This window comes from Pelobates fuscus, chromosome 11 (genome assembly GCF_036172605.1).
Source record: "Pelobates fuscus isolate aPelFus1 chromosome 11, aPelFus1.pri, whole genome shotgun sequence".
NCBI lineage: Eukaryota > Metazoa > Chordata > Amphibia > Anura > Pelobatidae > Pelobates > Pelobates fuscus.
Window position 1 is genome coordinate 106,993,809 of NC_086327.1, and position 21,102 is coordinate 107,014,910.

The 21,102-nt window shown below is 40.6% G+C and overlaps 1 protein-coding gene across 4 annotated transcripts in view; it reads right to left on the reverse strand.

The window, feature by feature from the left end:
- The window catches only part of TMEM240 (transmembrane protein 240), a 131,730-nt gene that overhangs the window by 5,410 nt on the left and 105,218 nt on the right, over positions 1–21,102 (reverse strand). The gene's annotated exons all lie outside the window — the stretch shown is intronic.

Genomic DNA, 21,102 nt, shown 5'->3' on the forward strand with positions numbered 1-21,102 from the left:
CACTGATAAACTTAAATAACAATAACAATAACAATAACAATAAAAGCTGAAGAAAAAATAAACACTATTTATCTTAAAAGCTAATTTCTTTACAATGGTTGAACGTCACTAACATTTAAATGACTATGGGACCTTTTTAGTTGTTGCTATGTTACTTTTAAAGAAATCTGTTAAATCTGAGGATTTTAATATTATGTTTACTTACCCCTCCTTACATTTAACTAATATGTGTTTTTACGAACACGAACTAAGAAAAATTAAATCAAATGTAGAAATCGACACCTCTCTATCCTGCAACTGGGCGCCTCCATCTTGGCTGTCTGTCAATCACTATTACAAGCTCTGGCCTAGCACTTGGCAGTCAGCATTCAGAAAGCATACAGAGAAGAGGGTGGTGTGTCATTTGCTATGTTTGCCCTGGTTAACCCCTTAAGGACCAAACTTCTGGAATAAAAGGGAATCATGACATGTCAGACATGTCATGTGTCCTTAAGGGGTTAAACTGGATTGTGATGTCATTCACTAAACGTATTATATTCAGGAAAAAAAAAAACCTTACTGGTGATTTTTGAAGTTTTATTCAATTGTGTAATTCTCAGAGAAGTCACAGTTCCCCTTTAACCCCTTCCCGACCGGTGACGTACCAGGTACGTCCGCCAAACACTGGATTGTAACGACCGAGGACGTACCTGGTACGTCATTTAGTAGATCAGGACTTACTTGACTGCTGGCGATCCCCCTCCGGCGATCGCGATCCTGGGAGCTCAGGCAGACCCCCACTGCCTGATTCGGCCCTCCCAGGCCATGTGATCATGGGGTCCTCGCGATCACATGGCCGGAATAGCCGGCTTGTGCAGTGCCTGCAGGGGGCCTGCCTGAGCTCTCAGGCAGTCTCCCTAATGCCTGCAGAAAAGTTTTTAAAGTTAAATAAAAGTTTTAAAAAGTAAATAAAAGTACTTAGATCACATAAATATATATATATATATATACAATATAAGTACTTTTATATACACATACATAAATCATTAAAAAAGTGTATTTTAATATTAATCTATATAATTATATATATATATATATATATATATATATATATATATATATTAGTATTAAAATACACTTAGAATAACGTTATATATATATATTTAGATATATATAAAATAAATAATAAATAAATTAATTGAAAAAAATGATAAATAAATATATATTTTTTTAAATTATAAAGCGGTTTAAATTTGTTCTAACTGTATTTTGATATTAATATACATATATATTTAAATCAAAATCCATTTAGAATGACGTTTTAAATACATAGGATTGATTAGTGTTCTGCTAATGAAATCCTAAAAGGAACCTCACTTACTTGTCCTTCTGCACCCACCTCTGGTCCGCCCTCGCTCCTCCTGCTTTCTGCATTGATTAGCCCTGCCTGGGGACACGCAGGGCAAATGTCTTCCATGACGATGACATGCTGGCTTCACTGCCAATATGTCGGGATTTAAACGGAGTGACGTTAGCCAGCGCTAGATAGTTTCCATATATCAACCACAAGGCATGTGCTTGCCATGCGTGAAGAGCAGAAGGACTGCATGTGGGAGGTCACTTCTGCTCTCTCTGTCAATGAATAGTTTGGCATAAAGTTTTTTTTTTGTTTTTTGTTTTTTTCAATCAATACATTTGCTTGCAAAATTCCTAGCAAAATGTATAGGTAAAATCTGATGCTCTTTAAAAAGAGCAAAACGTTTTGGCCAAGACAGATTCCCATAAAAGGAACCTTAAAGCCTTCACCTTGCAAGGATCCAATGATTCAATGATAACAGAAAATCACTATAATAATAATAATGCTCATACACCCATAATGCTGGCAAAGCATCATGGGAGGTGTAGTCCAAAACATCTGGAGTGCCGAAGGTTGCCTATGCCTGATATAGAACCACAACCACTAAGCATAAGGCTGTGTGTCATAATATAGACACTAATCCCTAATCCTAACTCAATGATGCAAGTAATGAAAACAGCTGCTGTTACCATGGTAGAAGTGATGATAGTTTGACGCAAGCAACAGTCAAAATGACGTTACTCTGACACAAGTTTGATTCACAATAAACGAAATCAAGAATCACAACGCCCACACAAACTCTAGTGTTTTTGAGAAGTGTCTGTCATTCGATAACCTTTTAGAAGGAACAATAATAAACTATGTACCATGCAACGAATGGCACAATAAGAAAATTGGAATAAAATAGAACCAAACAAATCTGCTCAACGAATCCTGAATAATGACGTTATTTGGTGCAGGGGAAAAAAGGCTATCCACAAAATATTTCTAAACAGTCTTGCTGGGCCAATATCAGCAACAGAGGCAACAATAACCATAAAGATTCAAAGTCAAACAAAAAGAAATAAACAAAGGAAATGATTCAAACCTACTGAGTATTGTATAATGGAACGAATGTTTGATGATTCGCACATGGTCAATACACATGGAGCAATGAAGATGTATACTGATTTCCTAGACAATATTTCCATCTTAGGGCCACACTAATTTGCTTAACTAGGATATAAGTGGCTGGGACTGTTCTCACGGTGCGGCTGTTAGCAGTTAAAGGGGCCATCTAATCACCATAACTACTACAATCTGCTGTAGCAGTTATGGTGCTACCATGCCCCTGGTGCCTTCTTCCTGTTATGTGTGTAATGTTTTTGATCAGTTTAAAACATACCAATATATTGTACATACACACACACCACTAAGACTCCCCTATACATACAACACTCAGCCACACTCAGACTCCCCTAAACACACACACAGCACTCAGCCACAATCAGAATCCCCTAAACACACACACAGCACTCAGCCACAATCAGAAACCCCTAAACACACACACACTGACACACAATTCAGTAACTTCACAGACTCACTCAGCTTCTCCCCATACTGCTCTCATCCTACTTCACACACAAAACACTCAGCCACTACACACACTCACACACACAACAATCAGTCAACACACACCATTTACAGAAACAGAGCCTAGGGCATGAGGAGGGGGCCCCCGATTTGGACAATATTAATCCGGCTCACACTAGCATGCTCAATGATAAATTACTTGCTGAGATATGTGTATGATTTTGGTTGTCCTTGGTGAATATCAGCCACTAACGTGTAATCATAAGAAGCGCAAACACACTGGATATTTCTGTTAACCTCTCTGCTTCCCTATTGTCTGGCTTTCTCTTTCATTCGTTATCCTGTGTCTCAGTTCTAGTCTATTTCATCCATTATCCTTTGTCTCAGGTCTAGTCGTGAGTCCCTGTTATTACCTATACTGCCTGCAGATGAAGCACTCAGACAACAAGGTGGGAAGATATAATAAAAGCTGCCAACTGGACTTGAATCAAAGAAAAAGTAATTACCGGTACCAAACTGTTTTATTTTGTCCTGTCTTTGTTGAAACACGCTTTGTCCTCTTGTTCAATGCAATGACTCTTATAGATATCAGGCAATCAGTAAGATCTTAACTTTCTGTTTATAGGAAAGACATGGAAAACGCGTTGGCAATGCTGCATATGTTACTAATTGGTCTTAAGATCTTGGATGCTGCTCAACACATTGCCAAGCGCTTGCCTGAAGTAGTAAAATGGTATCAAAAGAAAGTTTATTTTCTGTGTTTTTACCATCAATGTGATCAAAGAAAATAAATAAAAATATAGATCTGCTTCATACCTGAACATTCCGCACATAGTGAGACATTAGGAGTGGGAACGGGTGAGCTATGTGGGCAGCTAAACAGACTTAGACTTATATCCACAGTAATACACACGGCTGTGGTGCCAGCTCTGGGAGCAGGTAACCACATCAGAGCTCATTCAGGTTGCTTCTCACAAGTGGGGATGGCACAGGGCTGCAAAACATTGTATATTTAGGACTTGCAAAAAGACTGTACATTTGTTTTTCTCAAGGTGTGCTACCTATAGTGACAGCCCTAGCTTATTCGTCTGTCCATTTTTTAGGACTCATATGTGGGAAGACATCATTCCTTTTTCGGTGACGGTTTGGCAAGTAATACTCCTCATGTAAAAATTCTGGCATTAGTTGTGTTCCAATTCTACTTCATAAAGGCACCAAGTTTAGTGTTCAAATATGTTTGCTTTTTTTTTTTCATTGTGGCCCCAGTGTTTTCTCTTGCCCAGCATTGCCCAATTCGTAGCCTACTACTTGTTTGTATTAGCTTGTGTACCCTCTCCATTAACCCAGGCTGGATACAGTGATTTTACACCTAGTAAAAATTTATTTGATTTCTGCATCCTGCTACTGTCTGTCTGGGACTCACCACTTGTTTTGGTGTTAAGTACCAGACTGCAGGCTTTCCGGCCCTGACTTAGATTCTGTTCCTGTCTAGTCTTTGAATCTCTAAATAAGGACCAGGCAGAGGCCATTCGTACGACCATGACTCAGCCTGAGGGGTACTATGTTTGCTATACAGCATGCCGAACATGTAGTATTTCTTACACAGTAAGTTCCTCCCACCTGTTACTTCAACATGTGTTAATTTAAGCAATGGATAAAGGCATGATTTCTCTACTGATTGATTGAGGAGTCTTCCTCTGCATTTAATCTAAATACTGCACCGTAATATTTTTTTAAGACTGATATTTTTGTAGGTATATTATCTAACAAGTCCTGGAAAACTAATTAGATTATTACACCATTAGAATTCACTGAATACATTTTTCTTATTTTCCATGTTTGATTGATAGCGTATGTTGGTGAGAAAGACACCTCCCTGGACTGACAAGGAAGGGGGGACATGACTGCGGCTAGGATAAGGAGTCTTAAAGGAAGAGCAGATGGGAGGGGGATATATGGATACATAGTTGCTAAGATGGAAGACAGTTATAAGGACAGTGAGGGGAGGGGACTTACCAGTCAGCTCTTGGAAGTGCAGGGATCCTGACTTTCCCGCCCTCCCGCCCTTAGGACATTTGGTTATTGAAGGAATGTGGGTTTTGTTTCTGGTGCTTGTTGTTGGTTGTCTTTTCTTGTTTTGTCACAGCATGCGGGAGTCCTGGCCAGCGCAGGCAGAAGTGATGGAGTTGCCGAGGAGGCTTGGGGAGTCGCAGCCTGTTGGGAGCTGATGGCGGAGGCAGGCTGCTCATGGACTCATGGTTTGTGGGGATAGACCTGTCTGTTGGGCAATCACCCCAACAGCTGACAGTATTTATGTTGCTGGCATGGAAAATTAATAAAGCTGTGGCCGATGCCCTTACCCAACTTTATACGGTCTCTGTGTGTCATTGGGAAAGGGGGGCACCGGGTGGGTGGTACAGTCATCTAGACAGCAGTCATACAGTGTGTGGTTTGACAAACCTTTCTAAAATCTCTTCATTCTATGCCATCTAGAAGCCTCACATCGAAATCCACCCCAAGCAATATCATTATATATTTTTTCACTAAGCACTTCCCACCATCCCACCCTGGTTTACAATCCCTTTATAGAATCCCTTTCAGGTGATTGGCATCTTACCCAATTATCTCCTCAATCACATCACATATTAGCAGTCTGTGGAAATGCTCTAAGGATCCCTGACTATTACCTTCAAATCTCCCCCTGCTCCCTCTTGTCTCGGTTCCACTTCATAACCTTTAAACCGTAATCGCACATGCCGTCTAGCTTAGTACATTGTGTAAAAGGGCTGTACATGCTCGATCTCAACTCACGGCAGGGTACTCTATTGGTTTGTCTATACTCTACTACTGTCTATTTTCACTGATTGTGTAGTGCTGCGGACTATGTTGGTGATTTATAAATGCTAGCAATAATAAATACTAATAAGTTAGTGCCCAATAATTACAAATATTATTGAATGATACTTGATGTAAGGAATAGAAAGGGTTTGATAACGTGGACAAAAGTGACGGGCATCATAACGTAAACAAAATGGAGAAATGTGATTAATGCGTTTATATTGTGAGAACAATAAAGATATTCAAAACAAAATGGAGAAATTTGATTAATGCGTTTATATTGTGAGAACAATAAAGATATTCAAAACAAAATGGAGAAATTTGATTAATGCGTTTATATTGTGAGAACAATAAAGATATTCAAAACAAAATGGAGAAATTTGATTAATGCGTTTATATTGTGAGAACAATAAAGATATTCAAAACAAAATGGAGAAATTTGCTGTAAGAGTGTATCAAAAACAATTTTATGTGAAACCATTCCTGCAAATTGATCTTAAATAATTTCGATTGTCTTTTTCAGTGACGGCTGATATTAAGATTGGTGAATTTTAGAGTCCGGGAGAGAAACGCAGTTCACATCTATCTGCAGTGCCAGATTTAGCAACCATTGACCCGGACTATTATCTCACATTTGAGTGAGCAGCCTGTTTCCAATTCTGTATATGCATTTCAGATTACATGTAAATTGGATCTGCGTGCCATACAGTTTGATTTCATAATGTCCTTGATTATTTCAGTCTAACAATATGCACAGCCAGACTACGGCTAAAAAGTGAGATGTAATTAATTATAATAAAGAAACGGAATCTGCAGATTTAGTTTTAATCAGTTTCTGAAACATTGACCTAAATTGATCAACATTTTGATAAATCAATTCAATTTCCTTGTAACCTAGATTAGATTAAAAGACATTTTTTAATTGCATAACTAGCAAAAAAATACTATTTGGAAAGGTTGTGTCTGCTTTTACCCTAATTAAAAGTGTGATTATGTTAATTCTTCTTTGACGTGATTTGGAAATTTATGAGGGTTTTAAGGGACATTCCAAGGTGGATATGCAACCCACTTATCCTATGTATTATATTGATAATACATAAAAAAAAAACTGCTTTTAATATATATATATATTTTAATGACAATTAAAAGAAGACACTTCAGAATGTTTCTCTTTATAAGGGGTTCCAACAGATCTGACTTGTCTGCTGTGACAATAGTGTCAAACAGAAATGGCTTGGCTATCCCAATCAATCTCTGCCCTTCAATTTTGACATTTTAGGCGCACATGCTCATATGTTCTTGTAGAGGGCCATTATTCTATATAAAGGGCTCAAAATGTCCAATCGTCTACTAGCCATTTGCAAGTAAAAATTCAGACCGAGTGAATAGAAAGTCAGCCCTGGTGATTGTGCCATGGGCTCTGGCATGCAATGATGAGTTTTACACGTCGTCAGTTGTAACTGTGTCATCAGGGACGTTTTAGCCGCGAGGCAAGCAAGGCATTTGCCTTGGGCGGCATTTTCCAGGGGCAAAAAACGCCGCCCCCAAATGCCCAGGGCAAATGCCTTGTTAGCCTTGCGGCTAACTGACAAGCCGGCTGGACGTGCGGGCTGCTGGGTGGCGCTGGCGGGCCCCCCAGCATTCCCAAAGGTATTCCCAAAGGTAAGGAGGCTGGGGGGAGGTTAAATAAATAAAATGTGTTAATGTGAGTGAGTGTGTGTCTGTTAGTGTGTGTGTGTCTGTTAGTGTGTGTCTGTTAGTGTGTCTGTTAATGTGTGTGTGTGTCTGTTAATGTGTCTCGTACACTACAATCTTTTATTAGAGACTTTGAAATTACAGGCTGATGAGGCATTCTGCTTGATCATACGTACAAAAGTATATATGCATGCACACTGATTCTATATAGACATACACAACACACACAAATACACACATGCATTCAGATGATATCGCATTATACAGCAGTGCAAATATACATAGCTATGTGAAGAAGTCCAGGGCCTAATTTTTATTATAAAGTCAACAAATAAAATTTGGACCATTAATCCTCACTATTTAGTGATCAGTACTTTGGTAGCTGATTGCTCTGTTTGGCATACAGCGTTTAGCTCTCTTCAAAGGCATCTGTTTAAAAGATCTAAAGATCTTATGATCAATGATTTACTTCCATAGCAATAAGAATGGCTGTCATTCTTTTGGTTTAAAGCAATTATCCTTATCTCAGACCTGAAGGGAGATTGAATAATGGAGATTCCTCCTTGGAAATCCTAGAGGTTAATGGCCTTGTCATGAAGAGTTGTTTCCTTGGATTTGCCCTATGAAATACTACTGTTAAATTAAATGCCTTTAACCCTTTACCTATACGCAAGGCCTGAAATTCACAGCAAACTAATGGATGTCTAGCTCCTGAGACTGAGGCTTACAGATGTCGGATAACGAGCATCCAAGACTTGTGCTAACTTTGGGATCTTACAATGTAAGTTTAAAGAGCCTAGGTAAATTGAGCAAGTGATAATTGGGTTGTACAAAGTGGGAATTTACCAATTGATAGGAATGAAAATTCTGGAAGATTTACACATTTTATTTGCAATTATATCTAGTTATTAACCCCTTAAGGACACATGACATGTGTGACATGTCATGATTCCCTTTTATTCCAGAAGTTTGGTCCTTATGGGGTTAAAGGCACACTACAGGCACACAGACCCCTTCATCTCAATGATGGTGCCATGCCCCTTTAGTTTTTAATTTTTTTTTATTTGCACAATCTAAGGAACAGCAAAATAAACAGAAACGCCAGAAGATGCATAAAATCTGAGTCCATGTAGGGACTTCTTGCTGAAGCCAATATCTTGAGATTACAATTTTTGTGGCCATCGTGAGCTGAATTATTAAATATATGTTTTGAGTTGTGAATTTCCTTATATTAAAATGGAAAAGGGCAATCTTAAAGTTATACTCCAATTTTTCTCCCACCAATACTGATATTACTTCGAAGGCCTTTTTCCATAAAGGTCTTAGAGGTTTACAGTCCCACCAAATGTGTTTTGAAGTCCCTTCACCAGACTTACATCTCCAGCATAGTTTTGTATTAACGGGATTCATTTTGTTTAAAATTTTTGGAACCAAGTGCATCTGATGGATAATTTTATAGTGGAGTTCTAAGATACTAAGACTGCAACGATTTTTTAAACTTCTTCTAGAGATCCATACCATTGGACTAGCTCAATAGAAAACCCAATTTCAGTTTCCCAATTTTTCCAGGCCTTTGGTTTAGACTCTAGTTCTTCTTGGGTCAAAACTTCGTACCAACTAGATATTCGTTTATATTTAATATCGTTTTTAGAAAAATCATTATTTTTTTTAGCAAATCCCCTTATAATCATCATGTAGCAAGTGAAGAACTAGTTTTTTATTCTTATATAAGAGAATAATTCACTTGAAGGAAGGCCAAAACTCAATTGTAGTTGTGAAAAGGATCTTACTTTTTTCCCCTCAAGCAGATCTACTATTTTAGTTATACCTGGTTTTATCCAATTGCCAATTTGTAAATCTATGATATTGTATTCAATTGTTTTTTTAGGGCTATACCTGGAGATTTTATCTAGAATTAATTTTTTTTTTCCTAAACTTTATCCAGTATTTAAATATGTCTATTAGATATGGAGTTTCAACTGTTAACAGAAAGTTGTCACATGCTCGAAGCATCAAGCCATAACACTGAAGAAAGATCCCTCGTTTTACATAGAGTGGACTCTACTCTGTACCAGGGCTCCTCTCTTGATTCTGGGCCCTTCCATCTCCACAGATGGTACATGCATGGCTGAGATCCTAGGTTTGTCTATGACCCCATATATATTCCATAAATAATTTATGTATCTGTCCAAGTCTCATAAGTGGTATGGCGAGGGGGATCATTCTGAAAATGTATGACCATTTAGATAGAATATAGGATTTAATCATATTTATTCTTCCTAGCCAAGAGATTCCGATGTTTTTCCATTCCTTTAATAATTTGTTACTGGTCGCTTTTATCTATCATTTCTTTTAAATTTGAGGAGAAATAAATCCCAAGATAAGCAAAACCTTGAGGAGACCACATGAATATATATTTATGTGATAGGTTTTTTCATCAGATTTGGATCCAAATTAATGGGCATAGTTTGAGATGTCCCCATATTTAATTTATCGTTTGATACTCTACTATATTCATCTAGCTAGGCGGTTAACGCCCCTAGAAACAGAACCGAGTCTGTCAATGTTAGAATTATATCGTCTGCGTAATATCCAAATTAACCAGGGTGATCCCCTTAGTTTTGGGGTTTGTTCTTATACTCGCTTGGACAAAGCAAGTTTGACAATATTTTACAAGCATGAAAAGAAGGCCATTATTGCATGAAGTCCCCTGAATTCGGTCCTCAAGTTTTCTTCCATGACATTGGTAGTGAATGGAATTGTTGAGTCTTGAAAATGAAATTCTCCCCAAAATGTACAGTATCTTAAAAGAATTTGCAATCGTTGACCTGACCCTATGAATAATCTGACTGCCTCTGTAGTTAGGGAAGAATAACCCTGTTCCCCTTTATTGGGCTTAGTGCAGTCGTTTTGGTCGGCTGTTGGCCATGGTTTTGGTTGGCTGTTGACCATGGTTTACTAATAGAACAAGCAGGAAAGATTTTAAACCTAGTAATGGCTAAACATGACCTCAAGATGTTTTAGGGAACCACAAATTCCCACAATATTCTTCGAGCTTTGGTCTACACTGAGCAATATGGGATATTTTTATTTCCGCAATTCCTGGGGTACGGATTTAGCGATTACTGGTGTCAGTAAATCTTAGAGGAAAGGCAGAACACACTCAAATTATACGAGGCTGATGCTAAATTTGATTACATTTTAAAATAGACAGTATAAACAAAAGAAATGCTGAGTTCAAGACACTCTGGACTAATAAAACTAAAAATACATAAATTTCTCAGCATCATCAATTATGTCTTGTAAGCAGATCTCAAAAAGCTTGAAAGTGTAATAGGCCAGATTCTATCACCGCAGAATCTGTCCTTTGACAACCTTGGTGCTTTTTCTGATGAATTCTACCTATTAAACTGTTCACTGATAAAGACACCTACAGAATATTGCTACTTAAATTGTAGCTTTTATCAAGCGTGGCTTCCATTCTTTTCTCTATATTTATTTTCCCATCTGGCGTGCTTATCAAGGTTGAATCTTTGCTCCATATTTTAAGCTGTCTTCAGATGTCTAGTGACAAATACGTGCATGGCTGAATCCATCTAAACATTAAATAGCTGGTATTTTCTAGTCCGTAAGAGATTTTTGTTTACACTATCAAAACATAAGGAAAGTACCAACTATGGTTGCCTGTAGCTATAGCCTTGCCATATTGCATATTCATTTCTGTGTAATTTTAGTCTGTTTGAGAAAGTTTGAGTCACTATCGTTAGAAGATAGAAACTTAGAACCATTCCAGCACTAGAAACACTATACTTACATCACATTTGCTCAATCAAATTCTATATATCGGTAAATGAGAAAAATTACAATTATTTTTTTTCAGCAGAGTTAATAAGGAGTTTGTATGACTTTTTTTTTTTTTTTTAATTAAAAGGACTTTAAAAAAGTTGACATGTTCATAAATCTCCATTGTGCTTTTCCAGTGATCCCACGATTTCTTAATGTGAAAATGTGTCAATTTTGTTACATTTTATAATAGACCTTCCACATTCTCTCATGGAGAAACGGAAAACATTGAATCAGGCTTCCCCAAACTTCAGCCCTCCAGATGTTGCTGAACTACAACTCCCATGATTATTTGAATAGATAGGCTGAGAATCATAGGAGTTGTAGTTCAGCAACATCTTGAGGGTCGGAGTTTGGGGAATGGGGAAGCCTGCATTAAAGCAACGTGTATTTGTGTTGTCCCTACACAAAGTTTTTAAATATACAAACCTAAAGCATGGGTGTGCACAAAGTCTCCGGCAGTTAAGCCCAGGCAAAAACTCATGCATTGGGGGGCGGGGCCTGAAAGCAGAGCTAAGTAGTCGCATGCAGGCACAGCTCCTGCTCTGCACAAGCATCGAAAAGAATAAACGGCACAACAGAGCCCAGAACCGGTATAAAACGGGCTACCAGCAGCCAGGTGGAGTTACGCTGAATATTGTGATACCACACAAGAAGCTATTAACGCCGGTTTACCGGGAACTGATGTTAAGGGCCTAGCAAAGAAAGCAGTCTGATTGCCGGGGGAGGTGGCCGATCTCCCAGCGCAGGGTCAGTACCGCAGAGCAGCTCTCCTGTTCCCCTGCTACCTCCCTATGGACTGGTGGGGGATATGCCGGTCCCCGCTGGAGGCTCACACCCACCCGCCACAGAGCAACTTATTGCCCAACAGCACGTCACACGAGGCGCCCAAGATGGCCGCCATGCTGCACTCCGATCACAGCATGGAGGACCCAGGGCTCCAGCAATGGAGATCAAGTTTCGAAACCCGATTTGATCAACTCTGCAAAGCCTTTTGGAGACGACTACAGCACAGGCCTGTATCCCGAACCTCACCTGTGAAACAGGAGAAAGCACCAAAGGCAGGCAACCCACACAAATGTGCAACCACTCCGCTGCCCCAACAGCCGGAAGGCTCCCTGCAAGCTACAGAGCCCCGGGACCCAGATCCACACTGGGCAACACACTGCCGTACCAATATTCGCCAGGCGGCACTGTACGAAGCAGCGGAAAGCAGAGAAGCGGAGGAGGGCGGCTGGACGCAGCCAGCACAGTGGCGGATCCAGAGCCTGATCTCGGGAGGGGCACTTGTAGATTATTTAAATAAATAATCCAGACACAATAACCACTACAGCTCAGTGTAGTGGTTATGGTGTCAATAGTGCCGGGACCCCCTCCCAGAGTAAGTAGTCAAACCGTTTAAGAACAGTTTGACAACTTACCTGAGGTCTGCTGGGAAATGGGGCTGTAGTAGGGCGTAGGAGCTGTGGTGTGTGTGAGTGGTGCAATGTGTAAGGGGTGTAGTGTGTGTGTGAGGGGGACAGTGTGTGAAGGTTGTAGTGTGTGAGTGAGGGCGGCAGTGTATGTCAGGGATGCAGTGTATGTGTGGTACAGTATGTGTGTGTAACAGTTGAAGTGTGTGTGTGAGTATTGCAGTGTATGTGTGAGTGTGGGCAATGTGTGTGTATGGGGCGGCAGTGTATGGGGGCAGTGTGTGTGTATGGGGGCAGTGTGTGTGTATGGGGGGCAGTATGGGGGGCAATGTGTGTGTGTGTATGGGGGGCAGTATGGGGGCAGTGTGTGTATGGGGGGCAGTATGTATGTATGGGGGCAGTGTGTGCATATGGGGGGCAGTGTATGGGGGCAGTGTGTGTGTATGGGGGCAGTGTGTGTGTATGGGGGGCAGTATGGGGGGCAATGTGTGTGTGTGTATGGGGGGCAGTATGGAGGCAGTGTGTGTATGGGGGGCAGTATGTATGTATGGGGGCAGTGTGTGCATATGGGGGGCAGTGTATGGGGGCAGTGTGTGTGTATGGGGAGGAGTGTGTGTGTATGGGGTAGTGTATGTATGTAGAGTGTGTGTATGGGGGCAGTATGTGTATGGGGGGCAGTGTGTGTGTGTAAGGGGGGAAGTGTGTGTGTATGGGGGGCAGTGTGTGTATGGGGGGCAGTATGTTTATGGGGGGCAGTATGTGTATGGGGGGCAGTATGTGTATGGGGGGCAGTGTGTGTATGGGGGGCAGTGTGTGTATGGGGGGCAGTATGTGTATGGGGAGCAGTGTATGTGTATGGGGGCAGTATGTGTATGGGGGGCAGTGTGTGTGTATGGGGGCAGTGTGTGTGTATGGGGGGCAGTATGGGGGGCAATGTGTGTGTATGGGGGGCAGTATGGGGGCCTTGTGTGTGTATGGGGGGCAGTATGGGGGCAGTGTGTGTATGGGGGGCAGTATGTGTGTATGGGGGCAGTGTGTGCGTATGGGGGGCAGTATGTGTGTATGGGGGGCTGTATGTGTGTATGGGGGCAGTATGGGGGCAATGTGTGTATATGGGGGCAGTATGGGGGGCAATGTGTGTGTTTGGAGGCAGTATGGGGGGCAATGTGTGTGTATGGTGGCAGTATGGGGGGCAATGTGTGTATATGGGGGCAGTATGGGGGGCAATGTGTGTGTATGGGGCAGTATGGGGGGCAATGTGTGTATATGGGGGCAGTATGGGGGGCAATGTGTGTGTATGGGGGCAGTATGGGGGGCAATGTGTGTATATGGGGGCAGTATGGGGGGGCAATGTGTGTGTATGGGGGCAGTATGGGGGGCAATGTGTGTATATGGGGGCAGTATGGGGGGCAATGTGTGTGTATGGGGGCAGTATGGGGGGCAATGTGTGTGTATGGGGGCAGTATGGGAGGCAATGTGTGTGTATGGGGGCAATATGGGGGGCAGTGTATGTGTGTAGAGTGTGTGTGTGTGATAAGGGGAGGGGGGCTTTTTGTTTAATAATATATATATTTTTTTATTTAATTTAAATAAATATTGATGTTCCCCCTCCCTTCTTACCTTTATTGGGGAAGAGGAGGGGGGACATTTCTTGATTCTGATGGTCCCAGTGGGATTCCCTGGTGGCCCAGTGGGGAGAGTGAACTCTAGCCCGTTGTTCCAAGGCTAGAGTTCACTCTCGCGAGATTTGGAGCGTTGCCGTGGTAACCGCGGCAACACTCCTTGCTCGCGAGAGGAGGACCCAGAGGAGCAGCAAGCAGAGCTCCCGGGTCTTCTCTCCCTCCCTCCCCTGCCGGCTGTCAGAATAGTGCCTGCGGACCGTGGAGGGAGATCTCTGATCTCCCCTCCGGTCCACAGGCACATTGCAGGGCTGGCACCTGCATGTGCTGGCAGGGGAGAGGGAGACTGTCGGTTCCCCCCCCCATGGATCCGCCACTGAGCCAGCACAGGAACTTTCATCACCGATCTGCCTCTGGCCCTCCAGACCACACGGAGGTGAACCGGAGAAACCAGAATGGACGCTCTCGCCTATGAGCCACTACCCAAGCATGGAGACCCCTCATGGAGAGGTGTGGACCGCATGCCTCAGTATGCGCCCTGGGAGCTTCCCGAATCTGGGGATTGGCTGAGCCGGAGACTCCCTGAGGACAGAGGACTAAGCAATTAAACCCTGAGTCCTCCAGGATATAGATGGACACCGTCTCACTCTATTGTTCTCTCGTGCCGTCCATAACAAACTGCGCCCCAGCGGTTAATTACCTAGCGAGCGCTAAACATAGTATCTATTACCTTTCAATACGCAGTTCACAGATTAGCACACTAGCGCTAAGACACCGCAATCATCACACATATATAGCACTATCAGCAAACATAGATCATGAGAGTGATGTAGGCTGTTAACTACACATGTCAATCACATGCATTGTATAAAAAGTCAGTGTATTGCTATATCATTCTCTGGCTAGCATCACACAACGTGTTATACCTGTTTAACCTTAATTTACGTTTGGTGCAGACAGCATAGTTGAAAGCTAACGAGTACCATTAAGCAAAGTCTGCCTCGCATGCTTACTCACTATCTTTGTTATAACCACGCACCTAACAGTGTCATTACATATTTGTTCATCCTAATTACCGGTACTTAATTTAAAATGTGCAATGCCTTTAATGCCGTAACAATGTTCTCATATGTATGCTCCTGCTGTTGTGGCACAGCGAACATGCTTGTTAATTACACGCACAATTTTTTTTTTTTTTTTTAAATCATGCATTGACCAATTGTCTAAGTGACTACCAATTAGGCTTATACCTGCATTAATGCATCACATGGAAATGACTACCTAACTGGTTGAAGATGAAGATTATCTTCTATCATTTTATTTATCTAATAATGATGCTGAGCACTATATCTCTTTTTTTTGCTACATTTCGATGTTTGTTTAATATTATGTTCCCGTTTACCTTGTTTAAGTAACAAAACTGAAACTTAATGTTTGATTTTTCTTTAATAATAATTTTCTTTCTACTTATATGACACAATGCAATAACATATTTGTCTCAATATATATTGTGGTTATTGTGCTTGGAGACTGTATGTGCAACATTCCTTTATGAAATTGCTCATACGGAACTTTGCCGCTGGGTGAGTAAAGTCATGTTTTGATTATATTAACAACCCCTAATGAGAGTTCCAGGTTAGCTAATGTTAAATCTGAAACATGGCTTTTATTTCTCATTTGAAATTGGGTGCCCTGGTTATGCTTTAACTGAACGTGAATGTTAGGCTAACTTTTTAACATAAATTTAAAAGAAAAAGTGTCACATGAAAAAATAAAAAAGAATCAACAAAAATATAGGTCATTTTCAATGTATTAATAAAAAGGGCACTTTAAGAACCATAACCACTGCAACGAATTGTAGAAGTTTTCTGCTGTGAGTTTACTGGTGCCATACCCTGGTTTTCTGTTAAACCGTTTTGGAGTGGCCTGACGAAAACCAGGGCTCTCTCCAGCAACAATAGCTCACTTCATCTGCATCCACACTGGAATTACACTTCTGCGTTATAACGTATAAATTTGTCCAACACGGGATGACAGTGATAGGATGAGAGTGCGGGGGGGGGGGGGGGGGGAGGGGGTTAGATTCAGAACAACCACTATAACTACTGCTATGAGCTGTAGTCTATAGGGTAATCATAGTGCCCTTTAAATACAATTAAGAAACTTTTTTTGTAAGTGACGGCTACTATTTTCTGTATCCTCGGCATTCTGATATCAATAGTGGCGAAGATTTGCTTATTGGCACTATAATATTGAAACTGATATATAAACTGTCTAAATAAAAAGTATACAATACTGTAATACAAACTAAACCAGTGTACTTTAGCAATCAACTTCCATATATCTCAACCTGCTTCTGGCTAACAATTTGAATGTCCCTTTAAAAGGCATGTGTGCATAAATTAGACTATGCCTGCTGGTCTTTGTCATCAAAACTTCATCTGACAAACACTACACTCTCTCGTTATTTACGTCTGAATTAGACTTCTTTCTTGAGGCTCTTTGAGATTTCAGTAGGAAGTAGCATTGCCAGAGATGACTTGTCAATTTCAGTACAACTCTAATGTTATATGAAAGGGGGAAAAAACAATTCAGATGACAGATTTAAGAAAATGTTCTAGAATGCATCACATTTTAAAATGTTGTTCAACCCAACCATGCATCTTTGTACGTATCCAAATTTCTAAAAGCACTCCCAGAGGCTAGGTAGGCAGCCATTTGTAAGACGTATTCTGTAATTTACCCACTTCTTGTTGATAGAACTAAAAGAGTGAAATGCAGACTTTTTTTGGCACTGTCCTAACATAACAAGTGAATGAATGGATTCTCCTCTTAAAACTGTCTACACCTTGGTTAACATTAAATCACTCCTCTCGTTTCCCCCCCAAATGCATTCAATTTGGTCCTACTTAATCCTACCATCCTACTTGAGACAAATAAATTCAAATTTGAATGAGCCCTGTTCAAATTTACTGTAAACTTTGTACGTGCTTGTTTAAAGGAACACTATAGGGTCAGGAACACAAGGTATCACTAAAACTATAATGTTAAAACCACCATCTAGCCCCCCTGGTCTTCCCTCACCCCCTAAGTATAGTGCAATCTTACTTTTATTCTAGTCTGCAGCAGCTGCCTCTGCCCCTGGTCTGCCTGCTTGGCTGACATCGTCAGAAGTGATTATCTCAGCCAATCACAGTGCTTTCCCATAGGATTGGCTGAGACTGTTAAGGAGGCAGATCAGTGGCAGAGCCAGCACGATAAATAAAGATTTGATAGACTCAGACTATCACAGTGAAATGCACGGAAGTGCGATATGAACCGCAAACAGGAAATATACACCAGGATACAAAATGGAATGCAAACATCCCGAAGTTGACATGCAAACAAACAAAGATGGCGCCGGCGGGCGGTTTAAATACAGAAGATCTTATACAGCTGGAGAAAAGTTGAGTGAATGGATGAAGACTGCTGTCTGTCAAGGGAAAACTAAAGAGCACTAGACACATTTGGGGGATGCCCCCCAAACCACCTGTGTATCATTGTGATTCACCTTATTTAAGAAGGGAAAACTGAGGGATGGGTAGGCTGATAATTGTGATGTTTATTATTATTCATTTTATAATAGATTTATGGTCCCTGAGGAAGTTCTCATGGAGGGATGAAATGCGTAGGACCTGGTTTTCTGATATTTTTTATTTTTTTAATTGTTTTATTTTGAATACATTTATTTTGATACTACCTACGTACCTTGTTCCTTGTTCCTGTTTATGAGAAGGAAAAATATGCACAGGTTCCTGATCCCACACCCATTACAGGGGTTTGTGATATGCGCATACTTTTCTTACGTCTGTGAGTGCAATCATTACATCAATCAATTGATTTAAATATATAGTGTTGCACTATGTCCTGTTTTTGTTTATTTCTTTAGATATACAACTGTATCCCATTTCTTTTGATGTACTTATCTCTGCCCCCGATCTGCCTGTTTGGCTGACATCATCAGAAGTGATTATCTCAACCAACCACAATGCTTTCCCAAAGGCTTGGCTGAGACTGTTAAGGAGGCAGATCAGGGGCAGAGCCAGCACAAGCCAAACACAGCCCTGGCCAAACAGCATCTCCTCATAGATTTGCATTGAGTCAATACACCTCTATGAGGAAATGTCAGAGTCTCCATGCAGAGGGTGGATGCTGAATGTCAGTCACACTGTGCAGCACTACCCAAGGAAGCATCTATAGCAGCCATCTGAGGAGTGGCCAGTGGAGGTATCCCTAGGCTGTAATGTAAACAATGCATTTTCTCCGAAAAGACAGTGTTTACTGCAAAAAGCCTGAAGGGAATGATTCTACTTACCAGAACAAATACAATAAGCTGCAGTTGTTCTAGTGAATATAGTGTCCCGTTTTGTTTTTTTGTATGTATGGTCACTGCATTTAGCATGGCCAAGCAGACTGCGGTCTGACAGAAAGTACTTACTAAGAGATCACTTCCTGTCAGACTGTATAACGCGGTGAGCAGGTACATAAGGGGAACGAGTAGAGACACATTGAGGGGATGGGATGGAGGTAATGAGAACCATGAAGGGGATGGGTGGCTGAGGAAACACAACGCGTTTCTGCCTTCAGGGCTTTCTCAAGTGTTTTTTTTACCAAAACCAATGTGTTGTGGTTTTTATGCTGTTGTTAAATAAAGTATTTTGGCTACCTCACTACCTGCCGTTTAGCCATATATTGTTAGAACTTATTATTATTTATATTTTTATACTTTTACCTGACATCTGGACCCATTACCTACTGCGGACAACCAACCAAAGAAATCTTTGGTGGGGATTATACCACCCAGGCTTGATACATAGAGCGGTTAGCCTGCTCACTATTGTAAGTATATTTTCATTTACATTATTTATACTTACCTATCTATATAGAGAGCACTATTGGCTGCTTTTTTTGTCTTTCCATATGATCTACCCCATCGTTATCCAGTTGTGATTTACTATCATTCTACAGTGTACCAAAACCAGAGGGATATCCTGCAAGTGGGGATTGTATACCACTGCATGCTGTTTTACCTAGAGCTGATAGCTCTACCATATGTAAGTTGACATCTTATCTAAATGTCATTTGTCCTACCACACACTACCATATTGCACTATTGGTTTGCCTCTGTTTTTGCTTCCTTTTCATATGCTGCTATTAAGAAAAGCTACCAAGAAAGTCCCATACCAGGACTAGAAGATCTATTGCCACCTTTGAGACTGTGCCGTACCATTTGGTATTTTTTTTATTCTCTCAAGTTTTATTGTGGTCTCTTTTTACATCCTGTGGGTTTTTTATTGCTCTTATTGCTGTTATTATTATATACGATTGTGTTTTTGTGTATTTTTCTTGGCGCTACCTTATATTGTTGTTTAAGGAAATTACCTGCTAAAACTGTCCTGAAGTATTATTTTCATTTTAAATATCATGTGAATATATACATTTGTAATTGTTTCACACCATTATCCTAACAACGTCCACTAATTACACTACTGCAATAAAACTTTCGAAAACTACCTAGAAGTTGCTTTAAACGTTTTTCATGTGATGCTCTGTTTGCTTTTAAATGCATATAAAAAATAGCAAATGACAATCACAATCCAGTCTTATCCTGGCACAGCCAGGGCACACATTAAATTGTGTTTCTCCTCCTGCACATTCCATGCCTAATAAAAGAACAGAACTCAGAGACGATTGCGATAAATTCAAGATGGAGGCTCTCAGTTCCAGGACAGAGATAAATACGGCTTTCATACCGCACAGACATGTTTGTTAAATGCAGGAGATAACTAAACACAATATTAGTCTACATTCAATATACAAATACCGTACTCCACCGAACAAAAAGATGTGAAATACTCAGAAATTATTCATCTTTTCAGGATGATCCAACTAGAGTGACGAAAATATTAAATGTTTTTAACCTTTTCTTCGAGCTGCTTTGTCTGTCTTTCTTGTTGAGCTATCAATGCCTATAACTATCTCAGCAACTTTGGAGGAACACTTATCAACACAAACATTTATTCCTACCGCTAAAGTGTTCTACTAACTGTTTAGATTTCTAGGCCCCCCTAAATGCAACAACAACAAAAAAAAAAAGATTTAGACTCACCTTTTTTCCAGAGGTGAGATCCAGTCTCTGCTGCTGGCCAATCTGCCTCCCGCGACGTCACGCTGACTCCTATTTCATTATATCTTCTCGTCCATCTAATGCTTCTCACAGAGAAGCAGTATTGGCTAGAAACACATGGGCAGCAAGCACCACACTCCTACTATCAAAAGCCCTTAATGAGATGTACTCACTGAAGAACCAAATCTGACTCGGTTATAGCAGCACAAACACCGTCTTTTGTTGCCCAAAAGATAGAGCGTTAGATGTTATAGAATGACACCTTCCATGGTGCTTTGCAATTCTAAAGACTGGCAAAGCATCATGGAGGTTGTGGATTTACAGCATCTACAGATCTGCTTTTTGAACACCCCTGATCTAAATCGTAGCACCTGCCATACAATTGATCTAACAACAAAATACCAAAAAAATGGCAATCTACAATACAGAAATAATAGAGAAGGACATAGCGCAATACTGTTGCAAAATAATATAATTGTGGTTTAAATGATTGCACTCACAAAAACAGTTTGATTGAAGGCACATCAAATATACTGCTGTGACGAATTCAGGACTTGTGGACCATCAGAATCATGCATAAGAGGGAAGAAATAAAAAATATAGTGCAGAGTATCCAAGTAA